Source organism: Hemicordylus capensis, chromosome 10 (genome assembly GCF_027244095.1).
Source record: "Hemicordylus capensis ecotype Gifberg chromosome 10, rHemCap1.1.pri, whole genome shotgun sequence".
Taxonomy (NCBI): Eukaryota; Metazoa; Chordata; class Lepidosauria; order Squamata; family Cordylidae; genus Hemicordylus; species Hemicordylus capensis.
The window spans coordinates 468,362-491,144 of NC_069666.1; the positions used below are offsets into that span (position 1 = coordinate 468,362).

The 22,783-nt window shown below is 58.0% G+C and overlaps 1 long non-coding RNA gene and 1 pseudogene across 5 annotated transcripts; one reads left to right on the plus strand and one right to left on the minus strand.

Moving 5' to 3' along the window:
- Positions 1 to 1,230: 1,230 nt before the first annotated feature.
- On the minus strand, positions 1,231 to 16,886 carry LOC128334910 (uncharacterized). Of its 5 annotated transcripts, none has more exons than XR_008311448.1 (4): positions 14,545 to 16,883; positions 12,419 to 12,915; positions 11,106 to 11,986; positions 1,231 to 1,495 (listed from the first exon to the last, which is right to left on the minus strand). It is a non-coding gene; the product is annotated as an uncharacterized LOC128334910 (long non-coding RNA). The 5 variants fall into 5 exon arrangements; XR_008311449.1 differs by lacking the exon at positions 1,231 to 1,495 and adding an exon at positions 10,624 to 10,662 and having other exon boundaries at positions 14,545 to 16,884; XR_008311447.1 differs by lacking the exon at positions 1,231 to 1,495 and adding an exon at positions 14,207 to 14,258 and having other exon boundaries at positions 10,679 to 11,986; positions 14,545 to 16,886.
- Positions 16,887 to 18,307: 1,421 nt separating this feature from the next.
- On the plus strand, positions 18,308 to 22,507 carry LOC128334897 (gonadotropin-releasing hormone II receptor-like; annotated as a pseudogene).
- The last annotated feature ends 276 nt before the right edge of the window (positions 22,508 to 22,783 follow it).

Below are 22,783 nucleotides of genomic sequence, written 5' to 3' on the forward strand. Positions count from 1 at the left end.
ATGAGTCCTGTGCCGCTGCCGAGGGGAGCGGGCTGCCCCCAGGGCCCTGCCCCAGCAGCAGGAGCCCCCCCAGCTCTGGAGGGCGCTCTGCCCGGATGCAAGAAGAGCCTGGCGCTCCGGAGGATCTGGAGGCAGAGTGACCCTTCCCAGGCGGAAGGGAGGTGCTGGACAGGGCCCTGGGGCTGGAGGGCTGGGCCCCGTTGGCAGGGGCACGCCAGGGCGGCTCCCCGGTGGTGGGCCAGCAGCTGCGAGAGGTGGGCGAGGGAGCGGAGGGCCGGGCGCAGGGTCTCGCTCTTGGCTGCCAGGGCCTGCCTGGCGGTGCAGGGTGCGGAGGAGGACCTTGGCCAGGTGCCTCATGCGCAGCTGCTCCTGCCGGCTGGCTGGCTGACTCTGCTGCTGCTGCATGGTGCCCTCCGGCTTGGAGGTGCTCTGGGTTTGGGGAGCAGACCACTGGGGGCTTGCTGGGGGGCAAAGGGGCCCTCCTGGCAGGCTGTGGGAGCCCCAGGAGGAGGCGGCGGTGGCGGCATGGGAGCTGGGCCAGGTGGGGAGAAGGAGCTGCTGGCCAAGGAGGCGCTGCTGCTGCTGCTGCTGGGGAGCTCCCCATGGGGGGGGGGGCTAGTTTATGCTGCCTCTGGAGGTGCGAAGTGGCCCCTCATCAGGCCAGCAGGAGGGGTCAGAGGGCAGGCCGGAGCCCTGGCCAGGGAGCGGTGGGAAAAGCCGCCCCATTGGCCAAGGTGTGACTTTTCGCCACTCGGCTCTTAATTGTCGCCACCCTGGCCTTGGGAAGTGTGCAGAGAGCAATTCACACAGGCCTGCCAGCTGCTAATCCTCTTTCCAGCCTCCACAGGGCCCGGCAACCAGGGCAGCCTGAGGGGGCCTCTCCCTGCGGCCAGGAGGACCTTGACCTACTTCAGGGGGGCCAGGCTGGCTGCCCCCCTGGGCCCCTCCCAGCCAGAGGCACTCAGAGCTGGGACCCAAGGAAAGGAGGATCGGGGCGGGGGAGCTGCAGGCTTCTGCCATGGGGCTGGATTGTCCAGGAGGCTCCCCCCCCAAGAGGCTCCTCTCCGCCTTGGCCGCCTCCTCAGAAGTGCCCAAAAGATGATGTGTCCCGAGGAGAGGGTCTGTCCCCTGATGGGGTCTCCAGAGCCCCCTTGCCCCTCCCCATTCTCCCAGGGACCCCCCCCCCAGTGAGAGGGTGAGATCCAGCTCCTCGCCTCCTCCCCTCTCCAAGTGGCTTTCTCCGCTGCCCAGCTGGTGCCAGGGAGAGCCCTGTGTGAAGACATGGGGGGGTAGTGGGGGGAGCCCGATGCAGGTTCTTCCTCTGGCAGGGCAAAGATGGGACTCCTACCAACCGGTGGTCCGTGGTGGAAACAGGCCGCAGTGGGGTGCCTTGGAGAGAGCGCTGGCTGATCAGCACGTCTTCTGGGTCCCTCTTTTGCTCCAGAGGCAGGTGCTGCTGGCCCGCCTGGGCCAAGCATCTGGCCGCTTCTTCCTACTATCGGGTGGGAGGAAGGGAAGAGAAGCAGGCAAGTTGTGCCTTTATTTCTAGTGGGGCAGGGAGAGCCTAAGCAGGGTCCGGCCAGGAGGCCCTGCCAGACGCCCATCTCTGTGCTTCCCTAGCAGTCCAGGAAGGAGCACAGACACTGCTGCTTCCTAGCAATGGCGGCAGCGGCAGCAACAGCAGCCCCCCCCCAGCCTCCCTGCAGGTGGGGCTGGGGAAGAAGAGCCCCTGTCCACCCTTGGACAGGGAGGGGCACTGAGAGTTAGAGGAGGGATGGGATCGAGCCAACTGGAAGGCCCAGAAATCAGGGAGGCATCATCAAAGAGAGACAGGGTTAGGAACATAGGAAACTGCCATCTACTGAGTCAGACCTTTGGTCTATCTAGCTCAATATTGTCTTCACAGACTGGCAGCGGCTTCTCCAAGGTTGCAGGCAGGAGTCTCTCTCAGCCCTATCTTGGAGAAGCCAGGGAGGGAACTGGGAACCTTCTGCACTTCCCAGAGCGGCTTCATCCCCTGAGGGGAATCTCTTCCAGTGCTCGAACTTCTAGTCTCCCATTCATATGCAACCAGGGCGGACCCTGCTTAGCTAAGGGGACAAGGCATGCTTGCTGCCACCAGACCAGCTCTCCTTTTAAAAGTTGATCATGGAACTGACAGGGAGAAGGCAAACCTGGACTTAATCCTGAGTGGCCTCCGATAGCCAACATTGTGCAGCCAAACTCGGCATATATGCAAGCAGGGGCACTTGGCGAGGGAGTCCAACATGGACATTGGACACTTTTGACTTGACAAAGAATACGAACAATAAACTTTGCTAGCCACCCCATAACAAACTGACTTCAGAAGAAGAAACAAGCAACAGGTGTTTCCTTGGCCTGGGAAAGAGGATGTTGGAGCAGACAGGCCTTGGGCCTGATCCAGCAAGATCTTCAAATGATTCTTAGGTTTGCAAGCCGCCTTCTTCTTCTGTCCATAAATGCTGCTGCCAGCCAGTGTTGTCAGCACTGAGCTAGATGAAGGGTCGGACTCAGTAGGAGGCGGCTTGCTACGGAATCAGCCTCTCCTTCCCAGCTTGCTCCTCCATTGCTGCTGCTTGCAGGCGTTGTGATGCCTCTGTGCTGGGCACAGCTCCTAGCTCACCCTTGGCACAAGGAGGGAGGGAGTGGGCACCCTAAGCTGGGAAACCCCGGCCAGTCCTTTGATCCTCGGGAAGAGGGGCTGGGTGGGGGAGATGGCAGCCAAGGATCCGGTGAAGGAGGAGGGTGCTCAGCTCAGCGCTGGCCTGGCGGGTGGCACGCCTGAGGAGGGCATGGGAGGGCTTGCCGCTTGGCCTTCCCTCGCCTTCCCGGACCCCCAAGCAGTGGCACCTTTTCTCAAGAGCTGGGAAATCTGTGTTGATGGAGCGAGTTCCCAGGGCAAAGAGGCTGGGCGTGAAGCCACCCCCTGCACTTGTGCAAACATGACCTGGGAAGGTGTGAAGAAGTCCCCCACTCCATCACCCCTCCCTGGGCCTGCTTAGCTGGGCCTGCAGCGAATGAGGCTTCCAAGGTGTGAAGGGGGGAGTGGGGCCCCAGGGCTGGAGCTGGAGAGAGCCAGCCTGCCTTGCCGGGGCAGCAGAAACACCCCCCCCCAGCTGCTGTGCCCATCCCTGCAGAAGGGGGTCTGCCTTGTGCCACACCATGGGGCTGCCCATCCCCACCCACATATCCCAGCTGGCAGCAGCCGCCAGATTTGGGTCCTCCTCCTGCGCCCCAGGGTCCACACGGGAGGCCCTCTCTGGGCAGGGCCTCTCCCCTGCTGGCCAGAAGGGGCATCCTGTCCCCCAGGATGGGCTTCTGTTCCCTTGCAGCATGCGGCCCCTGCTGCCGCCACTTCAGGCTGGCCAGCATTGTGGGAGCTGCCCCTGCGCCCCGTTCCCTCTGGGCCTGTCCCCAACCGGCTTGTTGTTTTCCAGGACGGTCACCCCAGGTTTCCCCGGCAACCTTTGCACCTGTGGTGCCAAGTGCCCCCCCCTTCGGCTGGGCCTGGGAAAGCGGCCCAGGCCCCCCCTCCCTGCAGCTGTTTCACACTCTGTGCTGAGGAGCAGGAGGCGCCCCCCCGCCCCGCAAAGGGCCAGGCAGGCTGAGCTGGGAACCCAGGCGCAGGGACCCGCTCTGCTTGCTTTGGGTGGCTCTTGGCAGCCGGGGGGGGTTGTCTGGGGGCAACGGGGAAGCCAGGCCTGGGGGTGCAGCCCAGGAGCTCGGAGGGAGCAGACCCCCGGCGTCCCTGGATGGACGGTGCTGCAGCCACTCCAGGCCCCAGCAGGCCCAGCGCCAGCCAGGAGGTGCTCCAGCCTCCCTCCTCGTCTTCATGCAGAGAGCCTTAGAGCTGTCACCCAAACCGAGAAGTCTTGGTTGATGCCTGATGAGTTTTGAGCCATTAATTGACTGGTTCAATCTGCATATATTTACATAGGAAAATGCCAGTGCCAAGCTCTGCGAGGTGGCAGGCCTGCACCAGACTCCGCCTCCGGCTGGAGGGCATCCCCAGCTCATTAGAGGGGAGGTGCGAATGGGCTCCTGGCAGGGAGGGCCCAGAGGCAGGCAATGAGGGCTGGAGGAGATGCCACAAAAGGCACACCAGCTGTGGGGCAAAGCAACAGCCTCCAGGGACCAGGGCTGGTGCCCCAAAGGATGGAGGGCCAGGAGCCCCCTGGGGTGCCCTCCCTGCCCTGCATGGAGCAAAGGTGAGCAGCAGCTCAGGAAGGAGCTGGGCGGGGGGCAGCCAGGGCTGCTATGGAGAGGCAGGTGCTGCTCGCTGGGAGACAGTGAGCTGATGATGTCGGGACTCGGGCGATGCCAAAGTCGCTCCCCCAAACTGCATTTCAAAACTCGGCCTCTGCAGGCCAAGCTGGGCGCTCAGGCTCAGGCCAGCCCACAGCAGCCCTGGATAGCCAGCTGGCCTGCCCCCCCCCCACCGGCCACAGCAGAGGCCTCCTGGCTGGGCGAGGCCTCTCTTGGGGAGAGCCTGCTGCAATGACCCATAGAGAGAGTGTGCCACGGACTGAGGGCTGGGCAGGGAGCCACCGAGCTCTCTGGACAGCCTACCCCGTCAGGGTGTTGGGAGGAAAGGTCTCGTGGTGGGCTTTGTGCAGAGGGAGTGCCAATGACAGCCACAAGGAGCCCTAAAGACTGCCTGATGATGAAGAGGAGGAGGAGGAAGGAACATAGAAACACAGAAGCTGCCATCTACTGAGTCAGAGCACTGGTCCAGCCAGTTCACTATAGCCGACACTGGCCGGCAGCAGCTTCTTGGAGGTTAAGACCACAAGAACAGCCCTGCTGGATCAGGAGGCCCATCGAGTCCAGCCTCCTGTTCCCCATAGTGGCCCACCAGATGCCTCTGGGGAGCCCACAGGCAGGAGTGGAAAGGGGCCGGCCCTCTCTCCTGCTGCTGCTGTGGCTCCCCTGCAACTGGGATTGAGCAGCATTGTGTGCCTCTGAGGCTGGAGGTGACCTTTAGCCCTCCGACGAGTAGCCGCTGATAGCCCTCTCCAACAGGAAGTTATCCAAACCCCTCTTAAAACCACTAAGAATGGTTATTGGCTTCAGGCAGGTTCCAGGCAGAAGTCTCCCCCTCCCAGCGCCCTACCTGGAGCCGGAGACTTCTGGAGGCAAAGCAGATGCTCGGCCATTGAGCCAGGGCCAGGCAGAGGAGCGCAAGGGCAGCGGCTGCCCGCCTGGGGCCTCCTCCTTCCTTGGCTCCTGCCTGCCGGGGCCTCGGGCATCGCCCCCTCCACTGCCAGTGCCTCTCCCAGGAGGAGTCCTCCTCGTCTGTCCTTGCAGGACCAGCCAGGCTCTCTTGGGATGGCGGGGAGAGGAGAGTGGGGAGGGCCCCTGCCCACCGCTAGCGAGAGCCATGCCCACCCAGCTGCAAGAGGAGGGCTTCTCCCTGCAAAGGCACGGCGGGCATCCGGGGGTGGGGGGCGAGTGGAGGGGGCTGTCCTGGGGGGCAGGGGGCACCCCTCCAGCAGGGGGGCATTTCTGGCCCGTCTGTTCAAAGGGCTTCCCCCTCCCAGGAAGCTTTGATGTGCTGCGGTGGGCGGGCAGGCAGGCAGGCCCCGCGAAGAAGGTGCTGCCCTTTCACACCTCTGCCGGCCACAGCCTGCATAAAGGCAGCCTCTGCTGGGCTCCCTGCCAGACAGAGCCAGCCCTCCAGCCGCCATGGACCCCGGCCAGCCGCTTGAGCTGCCCTCGCTCTGGGCACCCCCACCCCTGCTGCAGGAGTGGGGCTGGCCCTGCCTGGAGACCCAGGGCTACTACGCCAGCGCCAGCGCCAGCACCTCCTCCTCCTCTCCGGCCTCTTCTCCAGACTCCTGCAGCCTCTCGCCCGCCTGCCTAGGAGCGGCCACTGCTGCCACTGCCCCACTCCTCTGGCTTGGCCCCCAGAGCACGGAGGAGGGACCTCCCCGGCTGGGGCCAGGGGCCAGGAAGGGCCCCCGGGGCCGGCTGGGCAGCGGGCAGCGCCACAGCGCCAGCCAGCGGGAGAAGCTGCGCATGAGGCAGCTGGCCAAGGCCCTCCGCAGCCTGCGCCACTTCCTGCCGCCCTCGGTGGCCCCTGCCGGGCAGGCCCTGACCAAGATCGAGACCCTGCGCCTGGCCATCCGCTACATCGCCCACCTCTCGCAGCTGCTGGGGCTCAGCGAGGCGGCCCTGCTGGCCCACCCCCGGGGAGCCGCCCTGGCGTGCCCCTGCCAACGGGGCCCAGCCCCCCAGCCCCAGTCGTCGTCACCGCCGCCGCCGGCCCAGGAGAGGCAGGACCTGCCGGGCCCAGAGTCCTGGCCTTCGCCCCCCAATTGCCTGCCGCCTCCGTCCTTCCTGGAGACCAGCAGCACAGACAGAGGCGGGGCCCCTTGCTGCAGGCCTGGCAGCTCCCCAGGCGCCTGGGGGTCGCCTGCCACGGAAGCCGCCTCCTGGAGCTCTGCCCTGTCCTGCCCGGAAGAGGGGGACGCTGCAGCCCCCGCGGGATCTGGAGGAGGGCTGGGAGCAGCAGAGCCCCTGCTCCTGCCGGCGGAGCTTGCGGACCTGGGCCTGTCCCCTCAGGTAGGTGGTCTTTGCTTCTGCCCCTGCTTCTTCTCCCCCACGCTTCTCCGAAGCCGCCAGAGGAGGGCTCTTCTGCTGCTCCTCCGCAGGAGGAACCCTCCGGTGTCCTGCAGGCCCACCAGGGAGAAAGGGAGGCTTCTGGGCGGAGGGCAATTCTTGTGGCCCTCCTGGGTAGGACGGCAGGGTGGGGGCCCTTTCCCAAGCCAGCAAGCAGCACGCTGCCTCCTTGCTCAGTGCACGGGAATGTGGGGCTGTCCTCCTCTGCATGGGGGCAAGCCGAGCGGAGCCAGAGTTGGAGCCCCTCTGGAGTGGCTCTGTGAGGCAGGCCCAGCAGCGAGGCTGCAAGACACGCCCAGCAGCCTGGCCAGGACCAGTGTGGTGCGCCTCACCGGCGGATGCTGTCTCTCTCTCTCTCTCCCTCTCCAGAGCCTGCCCGGGGAGCTGGTCTCTTTTCTGGAGGGCTTCCTTCCCCTGGCATCCCAGGACTGACCTTCAGCTACCCCCACACTCTGCCGGCTAACCTGACATCAGGACTGCACCCTGCAACTCTGGAGCCCAGGGCAACCTCGAGAGGAGGGCCTTGCTGCTGGGGCCACCAGGACTTGCCCAGGCGCTTGCCCAGATGAGCTCCTCTCCCTCCTCCTGCCACCGAGAGCAAACCAGCCCCCAGAGAGGCTTCTCCAGCGGCTCCCCTGGCCGGCCCTCCCTCCTCTCCAGCTGGACTGGTGGCTCACACAGAGCACCCTGCAAAGCAGCTGTGGGGGGGGGGCTGAGAATACAAGGTGCCCCCCCTTTGCTCTTTGGGGCTGCCTGGCAGGAAAAAGGGCAGCGGGGGCGGGGGTGGCTTTTGCTTTTAGCTCAAAGTCAGAGCAGTGACATGGGGTGAGGAGACCTCTTCTGAGTGCTTTCTAAAACTTGGTTTTTTGATGTAAGCTGAGTTGAGTTCGTAACTTTTAAACATTATTTTAATAATTCCAGTTGTATTTATTGATGTTTTATAAATTATTGCTAACTGCTCTGGGGACCTTTTAGAGAGACTAGTAGGGCAGAAATGACTGGGAATAAAGTGGCATTTTAAGTAATTTGTCTACAAATTTTTTTTGACTGCTTTTAGATTAGTTTTAACTCTTATTTTGTAAACTACTTGATGGTAGAACTCTTGATGGTATGCAAATATTGTAAACGCATCAAATAAACCCAGTGCAGAAAGAGTGACTGGCCCAGCAGGCCACCCAGTGGGACTGGGAGGGGCCACTAGCCTCAGCCCACCATAGCAGCCCCCCCCAACCCCCGCCACTCCCCGACGCTGCGGCGCTACCCCTTCCCTGAGAACGCAGCTGCAATGCAAAGCCCCCTCCAAGACTTCCCAGATCTGGGGACATTCTCAGGGCTATTTTCTGGCTTGGGCTGGTAAAACACACTCGCCCGCAGCCGCAGGAGGGGGAGATTGGTGGCTGCCTGCCCTGGGATTGGCACCTCCTCCTTGCCCAGATGCAGCCCTTGCCTGCCTCCTGCCCGAGCCCGACTGACTGACTGACCCTCTGGGACACGGGGTCAGCATTGTCTGCACAGACTGGCAGCGGCTCTCCAAGGTCACCGCAGGCGTCTCTCTCTCAGTCCTACCTGGGGACGCTGCCAGGGAGGGAAGCGGGCGGGGCCACGCAGGCAGGGGCTGCTGCTCCTTGGCAGGGACGCGGCCAGCTCTTCCTAGAGACGCCCCGCCGGCGGCCCTCCGCCCCGCCAACCGGTGCCAGAAGACACCCAGCCATTTCGAGGTCTTTCAAGAGTCGCCTGCTGCAGCCGGGGGTGGAAGGCGACTCAGAGAAAAGCCGAGTCTGAGTCTGGTGGTCCCGGCGGCGGCGCGGTCAGGAGGAGCGGGGGGGGGCTCTCCCCCAGCAACGCCCCCCGCCCAAGAAGGGCACGTGCTCCTCCACAGTCCTGGCGGCCGGCTGGCGCCGAGAAGCCAGGTAGCAGAGAGGCTCTAATCGGCGCCCCGCCGCCCCCCACGGCCTGGCTGGGCAGCCACGCCAGCCGGAGCCCTCTCAAAGGCGGGGCGGGGGCGGCGCGGCCTTCTGCCAAGCCCAGCCCGCCCCAGGGAAATCCTCCCCCACTCCCACCTATCCGGGGCAGGATGAAAGCGACCGGGAGCTCCTGGAGGAGCGCGGAGGCTCTGCAGAATTGCTGGGTCGACGCAACACATTTCACAATCTAAAGACACAACCATTAAAACACCAACACAATTAAAACCACTCGAAATGCAGATAACAACTCGAAAACCGGAAACTTTAAAACCATAAACGAAAAGCCAGACTAAATAGGCATGTTTGCAGGCCCCCCGTCCTTCTTAAAAACATCCAGAGAAGGGGAGGCTCTAGTTTCGTTAGGAAGTGCGTTCCAGAATCCCCGGGGCAACCCTAGCAAAGGTCTGGTCACCCTAGCCGGTGGCAACCACAACCGGACCTCCCCAGATAATCTCAACAGGCAGTGTGGGCTGATGAAGAAGAAGGCGCTCTCTTAAATACCTTGGACCCAAACCCTTCAGGGCTTTATAGGTAAGAACCGGCACTTTGTATTTCGCCCAGAAACTTATTGGCAGCCAGTGCAGTTCTTTTAAATGGGTGTAATATGATATCGTCAGGTAACCCCGGAGACAGGGGTGTAGCTACCACTGCACAACGGGATTCAAAAGACCCGGGCCCCCAGCTCCTGAGGGCCCTTCAGCTCCACCCCTCCCTATTTTTCTTCACTATCACCCTCATTCTGAGTGGCCACTGGGGAGAGGAGCGAACACGGGCCCCCTCTCCCCTAGTTATGCCCCTGCCCCAGACCAACCTGGCTGCTGCATTCTGTACCAGGTTCAATTTATTTTTGGACTACATACAAAGGCAACCCAACATAGAGAGCATTGCAGTAGTCAAGTCTGGATGCTACCAGCATATGTACCACCGTTTTAAGGTCATTTATATCCGGAAATGGACATACCTAGTATATCAGCCGAAGCTGATAGAAAGCCCTCCTTGCCACTGCCTCATCCTGAGAAACCAGGAAGAAGTCTAGGTCCAGAAGTACTCCAGACTATGTACCCCCAGTTACACTATGAGTGTAACCCCATCCAGAACAGGCAGATCTAAGCCACTTCCTAAGTTCTGACCTCCCACAATTAGTACCTCTGTCTTGCTTGGATTCAGTTTGTTCTCCCTCATCTATCCCAATACCACCTCCAGGCAGACTGTTAGGGAAGTTAGGCCATTTCCTGATGAAGGACATGAAGAAAAAGATTTGGGTGTCATCAGCATATTGATAACACCCTGCACCAAATCGCTGGATCTTCTCTTCCAGCGGTTTCATGTAGCTGTTAAAAAGCATTGGAGATAGAATGGCGCCCTGTGGGACCCCATACAATAGCTCTCATGTTGAAGAGCAAGGATCTCCAAGCAACACCTTCTGGAACCTGCCCAAGAGTAGAAGCGGGACCACTGCAAAGCAGTGCCTGCCACCCCCAACCCATTCAGGTGCTCCAGGAGGCGGGGAGCTGGCCTTGTGGTGGCAAGCATGACTTGTCTCCTTTGCTAAGCAGGGTCCACCCTGGTTGCATATGAAAGGGAGACTAGAAGTGTGAGCACTGGAAGAGATTCCCTTAGGGGATGCAGCTGCTCTGGGAAGAGCATCTAGGAGGTCCCAAATTCCCTCCCTGGCAGCATCTCCAAGATAGGGCTGAGAGAGACTCCTGCCTGCAAGCTTGGAGAAGTCGCTGCCAGTCTGTGTAGACAATACTGAGCTAGGTGGACCAATGGTCGAACTCAGGATATAGCAGCCTCCTATGTTCCTATGGATGCCATGGGCAATGGTATTGAAAGCCACAGAAAGATCCTAGAGGACCAACAGGGTCACTTTCCCCCTGTTGACTCCTAACTGGAGATCATCCAACAGGCTGACTAAGGCCGTCTCAACCCCATAGCCTGCCTGGAAGCCAGATTGAAATGGGTCCAGATAATCTGTTTCTTCCAAGACTGCCTGGAGCTGAGATGCCACCACCCTCTCAATCACCTTGCCCAACCATGGGAGGTCACAAGAATACTATTAGCATCAGAGTAACATTCACATTAAATTTTAAAACCAGACAACGAGGAAAACCCAGAAAACTGGTGGGGGTAGGGGAGGGGGGGATTCCTGAGAAGAACCCTATTCAGGGCTCCTGTACACGCAATACTGTGTAGTTCACAGCGCTGGGAGCTGAGGCAGAGCTGGTCTGGTGGTAGCCAGCATGACTCGTCCCCTTTGCTAAGCAGGGTCCACCCTGGTCTGCATTTGGATGGGAGACAGCATGCATGAGCACTGGAAGAGATTCCCCTGAGGGGATGACGGGGCCGCTCTGGGAAAAGCACCTGCCTGCTAGCAAGCAGAAGGTCCCAAGTTCCCTCCCAGGCAGCATCTCCAAGACAGGGCTGGGAGAGACTCCTTCCTGTAACCTCGGAGAAGCTGCTGCCAGTCTGTGTAGATAATGAACCGTTGGCACTCACCTGAAAGGTCATTCTCCTCAGAAGTATGGATTGCATCCGAAGGATCATGGGTTGCCTCGACAATCAGAGAGCTTTCCTCTTGCCAGGAGGGAGAGGCAATCCCCTCCTTCTTCAGTTTGTCGCCAGCTCCCTAGTGCTCCGAAGAGAGGTTAGATAACAAAGGTAAGAAGGAACAAAAAGAGCAACAACAACAACAACACATAACAGTCGCGAGAGGAAGGAAAAACCCCTTGGAGAAGCTGCTGCCAGTCTGTGCAGATAATACTGAGCTCAATGGCCCAATGGTCTGACTCGGTAGACAGCAGCAGCTTCTTCTGTTCTTATAAGAAATAAGGCAGGACTTGCTGCCCAGAGCAAGAGCGCCCCTGTGATGCGTGTCATACACTTTTCACAGTTGTTTCATTTTTATATTCTCTTGTGACAATCAGTATGTAATCAATAAGGATGCTCAATATTTGTATACATATTTATATTTTGTATACGTTCTTCAGTTCTCTGATGAAACCTCATCACAAAAGAGATTGGGACAGCTTGTCTTGTCTTCACTCTCCTTGCTCCTTCGGCTCTTTCCTGAAATCTGTTGGGAAAGAACAAGTCAAGTCATTTATTGTGAAGTGTGAGCAAATCTTGGTGAATATACTTTTCACAGTTTCATTTGTACATTCCCTTGTAACAATCAGTGTGAAATAAATATGTATGCTCAATATTTACACATATTTAGATTTTGAATAAAATCGAAGAACTATAACAAACAAAACTGAATAACTGTTGAATAGTTCTTCAATTCTCTGACAAAGCGCCTCCTCTTCATACGATTGATCAGGTCAGCTTGTCTTGTCTTCTGCATCCTCCTCATTCCTTGTGCTCTTTATTGCAACCCACTGGAAGAGAAAAAGGCATGTCATTGATTTTAAAGTGTGAGCAATACCACATTCTTCTGTTAGCATATGAGAAGTTCATTAAGGATGAATTCTTAGATGTCTTGGTAATTATTTTCACAGCTGTTTCATCTTGTCTTGCAAAAATCAATGCATAATGAATACTGGCTGACATCCTGGCAAAATCACCCAATGGAAGCCCTACTGCAATTGAGTAGTCCATTAGAGTAACCATCGAGGGGTACTGTTGAGCAACGTAGTCTGGTTGTCAGCCATAACAATACCTATTTTGTATAGATTCTGCCGAAGAGCCTCAGCAGGCATTAGTCTTGTTCCTGTTAGATTGTCTCTTACACCACCCTAAGGGTTCTGTTTTGGTGGGGGGCAGGGGTAGGATCCCTTCACCTTGGTCCAGTCCCTGTCTTTGACCCTTACCTCCCACACAGGCCTCTTGGGAGGAGAAAGCGTTCCAAAATCGCCATTCCAGCATGGAGGTCATTGCAAATTGGTGCCAACTCTGTCTCTTCCTGCCAAACATGCCACAGAGGGTTGCTGAGCAGACAGAATGCAGCACACATGAAGTGTGTCCTGCTAAAGGCAGTCCAGCTGGACAAGGCTGTTGGGAGAATGAAGACGCCTGAAGCTCCTAACATGCATGAAGCGTGTTCCATTCCAGGCAGCCACAGAATGAGAGATCATGCTGCCTTCCACATCTGTTGGGAGAACAAAGCAGCCTGAAGTTCCTACTGATGGCCCCTGGATTGACAGAGCATCCTGGGCTGTGAAGTGCATAGCCCTTGGCTTGGCTATCTTGTGCGTTGTCGGCTCTTTCAATTCCTTCTTGGCTTGTGTGTGGCTGCCTCTTTTAGTTCTTCCTGGAGACTCTTTTCCTGCTTGCTTGACTTGAGTGTTGTTTCCTCCTTTGGTGAATTCTGTTGGAAAAGAAAGTAGGTCATTCATTTTGAAGTGTTGTCAATATCACATGTTTCTATTATAATATGTAAAGTTGGCCTAAAGATAACATACAAGAGTTCTGGGATAAGATACTTTAAACAGTTGTTTCAGTTTTGTATTATCTTGTGACTATCAATTTCTAGTAGATATCAAATAATGATAATGATAATTAAATCAAACAATCAAATAAAATTAATGGTAATAATAATAACAATAAACAACGTATTGTGTATACGTTGAAGACATGGGTACACATACGGGTACACATTCTTCAGTCCTTTGAGGAAAAATCACAAAATGCAATGATACAGCAGATCATTTATTTATTTATTTAATATATTGCCTTTCCAAATGTGGCTCAGGGCAGTTTACATTAAAGTAAAAAAATTTTAAAAAGCTTTAAAAGCAGATTAAAAATATAATTAAAATCTAGGTAACATTAAAACTAAATATCTTTAAAGCCAGGCTAAAATGTAGGGTCTTTAAGGTTCTGTGGATGGCCTCCAACGAAGATACATTATCTCTTATACCAAGAGAGTTCTCTTGTTGTTCATCCAGTCTCTGTCTCTGAGTCTTACCTGCCATGCAGACCTCTTGGGAGGAGAAAATGGTCCAAACATACCAGTCAGGCACAGAGGTCATTGGTACACATGCGCCTACTCTGTTTCTTTTTGCCAAATTTGACATGAAGCGTTGTCGAGAGGGCAGAATGGAACATGCATGAAGCATGTTCCATTAAAGGCAGCCACCATCTTAAAGTGTATGTAGCCCAACAATGTTGTTCGGAGAATAAAGAAGCCTGAAGCTTCTACCACGCATGAAGCGTGTTGTTCTGTTCCATAATTTGTATATTATGCAATTATATTGCATTGTTTATAGTGTATATTGTGTTTCCAGTCTGCTGGTCAAAGCCAGTAATAAAGGCATTTGAATGTGAACACTCCACATGGAGGGCATACGGAAATCTGTGTGCCAATTCTGTTTCTTCTTGCCAAATCCGTCTGTAGTTTGTAACATGTTCCATTAAAGGCAGGTTCCATTAAAGGCAGTCACCATCTTAGAGGTGATGCTGCCTGCCACAGCCATTTCATTTGTTGTGTTTTATGTGTGTTTATGTCATGTATTGTAATGTTGTGTTGTGAGCTGCCCAGGGAACTATTTTTCTTTTTCTTTGGGGTACAATAAAGAAGCCTGAAGCTTCTCCACAGCCCCTGGTTTGGTTTGGTTTGGTTTGGTTTGGCTTGTCTTGTCTGTGGTTGGCACCCTTACATTTCTTCTTGGCTTGTATGTCGTTGCCTCCTTTCGTTGTTTGTTGAAATCTCTTGGAAAAGAAATCGTTTGGAAAATGAGGGCAATATCACATTCTTATCTTATAACATGAGGCTTTTGCATACATACTTTTCAGTTATTTGAGTTTTAAGTGATCTTGTCACTTTCAGTGACTCATAAATATTGGATCAACATTTTGGGAATACATTCTTCAGTCCTCTCTTGAAAAAGCTCATCACAAAATGCAGTGATACAGCTAGGGATCCCCACCCGCCAGCAGATTGTCTCCTATACCCAGAGAGTTCTTTTTGTTGGTCCAGTCTCTGTCTGAACCTTACCTGTCACGCAGGCCTTTTGGGAGGAGAAAATGGTCCAAAAGCAGCACTCAGGTACCGAATTCATTGGGACACATGTGCCCACTCTTTTTCTTCTTGCCAATTTTTCCTCGAAGTCATGTTGAGGGGATGGAATAGAACACGCATGAAGCGTGTTCAATTAAAGGCAGCCACTAAATTGGAGAGTATGCTTCCTGATAAAGGTGGCAGAATTATGAAGAAGCCTGGTGCTTCTAACATGCATACAAGCCAGCCACCATCTTAGAGATTATGCTGCCTCCCACAGCTTTTATTTATTCATTCTTTCATTAAGTTTCTATACTGCTGCATCCAGATAGCTCTAAGCGGTTCACAGGTATAAAAAGAGATCACTCACGAAAACAAGTTTGAGAGAATATAAAGAGAACTCTCTTCTGTTGAAAGAATAAAGAAGCCTGAAGCTTCCCACATGCATGAAGCATGTTCCGTACAAGCCTGCCAGGAAATTAGAGATGCTGCTGCCTCAGAAAGGTGTTGCGAGTATCTAGAAGCCTGAAGCTTCTCATGTGCAGGGAGGGTGTTCCATTCAAGCCAGCCACTCTCTTAGGAATTATGCTGCCTTACACAGCTGTTGGGAGAATAAAGAAGCCTCCGGTTTCTTGGGACAGCCTCAAGTCGCACCCAGTTTTCTCAGACTAAAAGGGCCAGTCTGTAGTTACACAGCAGCCCCTGGCCTCAGGGAATTTTCGGCTACAGCCCCTGTGCTGTTGCGCTCAGAAGTCCTGCCCTACGCGGTCCATAGTGCTAGCATTTGTCTGCACAGAGCAAGAACGCGCTAAGAGTGGACAGGTTTTCACCGTGATGCAGAAGACTGTGGCGCCCCAGTGTTCTGAGGACGGGGAGAATCTGTCGCGTGTTGCCCTCTGCAGACAAATGCTACAAATGTGGGCAGTGAGGTGGCCGGGCTTTTGTTCACGTCAGCACGGCTGCAGCATCCACAGAAGGGGTTTGCTTGAGTTCTTTTGGCAAGATGAAGCCCAAGCAGAGAGATGAACTCCCCACTCAGAAACTTCCTTTCCTCTCAGATTTTTTTTGGAAAACAAGATGAAGCCCAAGCAGAGAGATGAACTCCCCACTCAGAAACTTCCTTTCCTCTCAGATTTTTTTTGGAAAACAAGATGAAGCCCAAGCAGAGAGATGAACTCCCCACTCAGAAACTTCCTTTCCCCTCAGATTTTTTCTTTTTTTGCACAACAAGATGAAGCCCAAGCAGAGAGATGAACTCCCCACTCAGAAACTTCCTTTCCCCTCAGGTTTTTTTTCTCCCCACAACAAGATGAAGCCCAAGCAGAGAGATGAACTCCCCTCTCAGAAACTTCCTTTCCCCTCAGGTTTTTTCTTTTTTTGGAAAACAAGATGAAGCCCAAGCAGAGAGATGAACTCCCCTCTCAGAAACTTCCTTTCCCCTCAGGTTTTTTCTTTTTTTGCACAACAAGATGAAGCCCAAGCAGAGAGATGAACTCCCCTCTCAGAAACTTCCTTTCCCCTCAGGTTTTTTCTTTTTTTGGAAAACAAGATGAAGCCCAAGCAGAGAGATGAACTCCCCTCTCAGAAACTTCCTTTCCCCTCAGGTTTTTTCTTTTTTTGCACAACAAGATGAAGCCCAAGCAGAGAGATGAACTCCCCTCTCAGAAACTTCCTTTCCCCTCAGGTTTTTTCTTTTTTTGGAAAACAAGATGAAGCCCAAGCAGAGAGATGAACTCCCCTCTCAGAAACTCCACTTCCCCTCAGAAACTGGTTTTTGGCAGGGGGTCTTGAAGACCATATCCCCACCATTCTCCCACAAGGTATTTTTAAAAAAAGCCATATCCTGGCTGAGTAGCATGGCTGAAGGGGTTTCCTCCTCTTCCTGAGGCAACAGAGACTTCTTATTAATTATCATTATCCTCATCCTTTTGGTGAGGTGAGAGCCACGCTGGGCCTGGAGCCCTTCCCTCAGAGGGCTAGGAGGAGGCTTGGAGGCAGCTTTCCCTCAGCAATTCTCGTTTGTTAACTGCTCTTATTCCAGTGCTGAGGGGGAAGCCCCTGCTGGGCACGGAGCCCCCCTTTCCCCTCCCGCCCTGCCTGGGAGGAGGCATTCTCGGCGGGTGGCCCTGGGGGGAGAGCGGCCGGCTCCGTCTTCCAGCGGGCTTCTCTGAGGAGGAGGAGGAGGAGGAGGAGGCTCTTCGGTAGCCAGCCAAGTGGTGGCCATTATGTGGTGGGGCTTGAAGCCCCCCAGTTCTCCCTCCTCCTCCTCCTCCACCACCACCAGCAGGACCTCTCCTCCTGGCTGGGGCTGGGGGGGGGCGCGGGGGGGGGCGCGGGGGCTGCTGCTGCTGCGGCTCCTCCGGGCGTCGTCCTCGCGAGGCGCTTCAGCAGCTGCGGGAGGCGCAGCCCGCCAATTTAGGATGCCGCCTCCTGTCACCCCGCCAGCCAATCAGTGGGCTCGGCTGCTCCCAGGGGCGCGCGGGGGGAGTCGGGGGGGGGGGCCGGAGAGCGAGCCCGCCTGAATCTCCCGCGCGGGGGTCTGGCGGCTCGGCACCCCTGCGCATGCCCAGTGGCCCGCCCTGAAGCCCCCAGCCAGCACCCGAACCCCCTGCAGAGCTGAGCCCGGGAGCAATGCAGCAGCCGCAGCCGCAGCAGCCAGGCGTGGCGGCGGGTGCCGAGCCGCGGGAGAGCGCGTGATTTTGCACTACTGGCTTCGCCTTTCCTGCTGCAGCAGCACCCATCGTGCGGCTTCTCTTTCACGGCGCGGCTCCCGTGGTTTTATAAGGCATTGGTTGTGGCACACTCACTCTCCCTCCTGGGAGGCAGGTGGGCTCGGCTGCAGCCCCGGGCGGGGTGTGCTCGGCAGAGAACTGTCTCCCCAGGAAGACGGGGTCCTGGCGCGAGGTGGCTGGCTGGCTGGCTGGTGGCCCGTGGCTAGTACGGGGAGGAGGGAGGTCTCTAGCGAGCAATCAGCCTGTGTGTCAGCTGGAAATCATGTCGCCAGGCGGGTGTCTCCGCGGGAGGCTCCAGCCACCTTCTCCCCGTCGGCCTCGTCAGAGGGCAAGGCAAGTCCTCCTGGCTCCGCTCTCGTCCAGCATCCCACTTGTTGCCCACAAAGGCCCGCCAAATGCCTCAACACAGGACGCTCCCAGGAAGGGCATGAAGAAGGGAAGAGCCTTTCCACGCTGCTGCTGCTGCTGCTGCTGCCCCCTAGAAAGTGGCACCCACCACGCAGATGGCGCAGCTGCTGCCCCTTCACGAGGCGGGGCGGGTAGAGAACTCAAGAGCTGCCTCGGCCGGCTGCGTGTCTGAAGAGAGCAGCATCCCTGCTCTGACCGGGCTCATGGATCTAGGCCAGCAGCGCCTCTCCCTGTTTGCTCCGCCGGCGGAGACGCTTTCAGGAAAAGTCGCTTAAAACCAGCATTTTAAAAACCCGGAAAGACATCGAGATAAGCGAGAATTCGGGCTAAATTTGGTGCACCAGCAAGACAGACTAGATCCAAAATTTTGAGTAAATGGTATTAGAATGATAAATAGGTTAATTAACATTTTCCTTGTGTTTTGTGAAAAGAGCTGTGTTGTGTTGTTTTGGTTATGGGTCCTTGACCCTAATAAAGAGTCATTCGCTCGCTCCTAGAATTCGCAAGACAAAGCCCGACTTGTGTGCGGCGTCTAGTTCTGCGAGGAGCTTGCTGCGCGCTTCAGTCAGGTCCCGCGAGAAGGCGGGAGGGCGCAGCACCCTTCCAAGGGACCCCCCCACCCCACCCCTTCAGCAGCCCCGCTTGGACGCTTCGTGGTCAGCCGCCGCCTTCCTGGGACGGAGGGAGGGCAGAGCGGCCGCCAGGCAACGCTTGTTCCCTTCTCCGAAGACGCCGCCTCGCTTCTCAGCTCCGCCTGACCCGGCATGGCCCGGGCTCCGCGTCCGCGTTTCGGGCGGGAACGGAAGCCCGGGACTCCTCGGGAGTCGGGACCGCAGCCGCCACGAGAGGAGCGGGCGAAAGAGACCCGCCCAGGCCAGGCGTGTGGCTGCCAGTGCCGGCCGGGCCACGCGAGGGGGCAGCCGCCGCCAGGTGGCTCCGCCTGGGGAGGCCCTGCGGGCGGGGGGAGCTCCCCAGTCTGGCCGCCTGCGGGAGCAGAGCTGGTCGAGCGCCAGCCGGGCGAGACGCGGAGCTCCCCCACCCTGCCCCGCGGGGCGGGCGAGAGGAGGAGGAGGAGGAGGGGCTGCGCTGGAGCCGGAGCCCTCGGCGGGGAGGCCCACCAGCAGCAGCTGCAGCAGCCTGGAGGAGGAGGAGGTCGAGGCGGCGGCGGCGGCATCGCCACCACCCCGAAGAGCTCCAGGTGAGGCGGGAAGGAGCGCGGTGGTGGTGCAGGGAGAGGAGGCGGCTGGTGTGGTGTGGGGAGTCGAGGGCGCACCTGTCTTCCTCCCATCCGGAGGGTGTGGAGGAGAAGCCCTCTGGGGACCGGCTTCAGCGGGAGGAGATGTTCGGAAATACGCTTGGAGTGCTAAACATGCTGTGATGGTCAGGGATGCGGCAGCACCGAGCGGGGGTTGGACTAGACAACCTTGAGGGTTCCCCTCCAACTCTAACATCTTGGGATTTTTTCTGGTCTTAACTCTGCTTTGGAGAAACTTGGGTTCCAGCTTCACAATCCCACCTTTTCCAGCTGGTTTTGGGGGAAGCCTCTTCCTAGTCCCTGTACTCTCCTGCTCACCATAAGCCCAAGCACTGCATGGGAACCCCCCCCCACACACCTCTGTCGTGCCCATCTCTAGATTGCAAGCCCCTCAGGGCAGGGACCTGCCCTCTCATCCTGTGTGAAGGGCCTTGTACATGGAGCCATGCTGAGTAGCCAGTCAGCTGCAACCCTCTCTGACTCCCTCCCCTCCCCACTCCAGGAGGAAGTGGACAGTCCGTGGCCTCCCCATGAGGACCCAGGAGGTGAATGCCAGCGTGATGGGCGCCCTGGCACCCTGCAGGGACGTCTTCCCCTGGGAGGGGGCCAGCAGCAGCAGCAGCAGTAGTAGCAGCTCCAAGGGGGCCGGGGTGCTGCTGCCCACATTTTCAGCCGCTGCCCAGGCCCGCGTGGCCATCACCCTGCTGCTGTGCGTGGTCTCCACGGCCTGCAACGTGGCTGTGCTGTGGGCCGGCACCAGCGGGCGTCCTGCCAGGCGCTCCCACGCCCGGGTGCTTCTCCGGCACCTGGCGGGCGCAGACCTGCTGGTGGCCCTGGTGGTGATGCCCCTCGACGCGGCCTGGAACGTCACCCTGCAGTGGCGGGGGGGGCGACGTGGCCTGCCGGCTCCTCATGTTCCTCCGGCTCCTGGCCATGTACGCATCGGCCTTTGTCACGGCCCTCATCAGCCTGGACCGGCAAGCCGCCATCCTGCACCCCCTGGCCATCGCCGAGGCCTGGCGCAGGAACCAGATCCTGCTGCATGCGGCGTGGGTGCTGAGCGCCGGGCTCTCCATCCCTCAGGTACCCTGGGCCCCCCCTCCGCCCCCCCTCCGCTGGGCTGCAGCCTCTGGGCAGGATGGAAGGGTTCCTCACGGGTCCCCCGGAGCTGCGATGCTCCGGGCTGGGGGAGGTATCTTGGCCCTCAATGAGCTGGGAGGGGGGGAGACCCTGAGACTTGGATGCTGGGTGCAGCACCTGTGGTGCCCACAACAGGAACTCCACCTCGGTGGTGGCGGGGGGCTCCTCTCACACCTGTTCCCCATCTAGGTCTCTCCCCCCACCCCAGCTGTTCCTGTTCCACACGGTCACCATCAGCTCCCCCCAGAACTTCACCCAGTGCACGACCCAGGGCTCCTTCGCTCAGCGCTGGCACGAGACAGCCTACAACATGCTCACCTTCCTCTGCCTCTTCCTGCTCCCGCTGCTCATCATGGTTGCCTGCTATTCCCGGATCCTGCTGGAGATCTCCCGCCGCACGAGGTCCCCCAGTACTAGCCGTGAGTTCCAGTGCAGGGAGGGGGTAAGAAGGAGCAAGGCTCCTGTGGCTTTGGCACATGCTGTGTTTCCTGGTCATTGGAACTCATTGCCACAGGAGTTTGGGTTTGTTTTTTTTAAGGGTTATAAAAATACCTGGAGAGCCAGTGGTGGGTGTTAGCTGCGTATGCTCAGAGGCCTTTCAACTCCAGGTACCATCCGGGACCTTTTGCCTCATCAAGCATAGCAATTCTTGTGTTCTTAGTTGCAGGGGGAGAATTTTGGCAGGCACACTTTCCTCTGATGTGGGATAAAACACAGAAACATCCACATCTAGACACAAGACTCCAATAGGGTGGGGAATTGGGAGTGGGGAGAATCTGCCTTCTGCCAAGTCAGGCCTTTGATCCATCTAGCTCAGGACTGTCGATACCGGGGGCGGGGAGGGGGGGAAACTTAGAACCTTCTTCCCCAGAGCGGCCCCCTCCCCTCAGGGGGATACCTTACAGTGCTGACACACGTAGTCTCCCATCCAAATGCAAGCCAGGGTGGGCCCTGCTTAGCGAAGAGGGCCATTCATGCTTCCTACCCACAAGGCCAGCTCTCCTCCCCATATCCAAAAGGAGGTGTCTGGCATGGGGTGGGGGGGCTCTGTGTGTGCGCAGCACTCCCCCCCCAGTGTGCCCCACCCTCCCCTCACCTGCCCGCCTTGCTCTGTCGTTCCAGAGTCTGCGAGGGAGTTGCCTTTGCGCCGTTCGCGCAACCCCATCCCCCGGGCCCGGCTGCGCATGCTGTGCCTGAGCGTGGCCATCGTGGGCTCCTTCGTGGTCTGCTGGACCCCCTACTACTTGCTGGGCCTCTGGTACTGGTTCTGGCCGGCGGCCATGGAGGGGGCCGTGCCCCGCTCCCTCACCCACATCCTCTTCCTCTTCGGCTTGCTGAACGCCTGCCTCGACCCCATCACCTACGGCCTCTTCACCCTGCCCCTGCGCCGGCGGCTGGGAGGGGGCTGCTGGGGGCGGGGGGCACGGCTGCAGCCCCCCTCCCCCCTCACCGGCTCCTTCCACTGCTCAGCCTCCTCCCTCCGCGCCCGGCGAGGGGGGCTCCCCCACCCAGAGCCCACTGGAGAGGCGGCCCAGTCCCCCAACGCCTGGCCCAAGGAGCCCGTGGGCAGCAGCTGCCTGTGAGAGCCCCTTGCCGTGGGGGGGGGGACGGACCCCTGGCTCTGGGGTCCTCCCTCCCCTCCCCCCACTGGCTGGGCCAAAGCCGCCAGGGGCCCCCCACCCCTCCGGCGAGAGGGCAAGTCCTCCAAGCTCCCCATCCAGGCCTCAGCCGATACTTCTGCTCCAGCCTGAGCACGGGGCGCCTCTGAATGGCTGGGGTAGCGTGAAACCCTGCGAGCCTCCAGGGCTTTGTGTCCTGAGCGGGAGACACCCCCACACCCACCCCAGAGCACCTTTCTCCTTCTGCCAGAGGAGGCTGGAGCAAATGCCCAGCAGGCCAGCAGCCAAGCTCGCGAGCCAAGGGCACCCCCCCCCCCCGCTGAGCCTGGCTCTTCCTGACCCTGAATCCCCGGGGCCTTGACGCCTTCGGGGACTGGCTGTTCCTTGTTCTGGCTGAAGGTTGCTGACACCCTACCCCCCCCCCCCCCGCTACTGCTGCTGGTGCCACCTGTTCTCGGCTGCCCTGGGAGACTGGAGGAAATCAGGGCGGGGGGGCGGGGAGGCTTCCATGGCTTGAGAGCGGAGCAGCCCTGCTTGCTTTCAGAGCCGCAGTTTGGCCGTGGGAAGGCCGAACACCCCAACCTCTTGCCTTTCCTCCCTCAGCGCCCTGCATTGGACCCCTGGGCTGGGTTATTTTTTTTTGGGGGGGGGTGTCTTTCAGGAGAGCAACCCAGACTGATTCTCAGGGCTGGGTTCTCTGCTTCCAGCCTGAACCAAGACCCGAAGACCATGTGTGCATGAAGGTGCTTTGAGCTCCCCATCAACGCTTTTTGTTTGTCTCAATTAAAAAGTGATAAAGCCGCAAAGTCCCTCTCTGAGATCTTTTGATTGCTGTGGTGGTGGCAGCCGCGCAGGCGGCCCCAATGAGAGTCCCCACTGCTGCTGCTGCTGTTGCTGCTGCTGCTGGGACTCTGGCTCTGGCTCTCCGCTTCTGGCCGCAGCAGGCACCCCCCCCCACTGCTTCCCTGGCCCTTTTCACGCTCCTCACCTGGACTCAGAGACTGTGAAAGGGGCTGAGATCCACCAGTTGGAGGCAGAGGGGACGACGGGTAGCAAGGACCTTCTGGAGAGCCCCCTCCTGT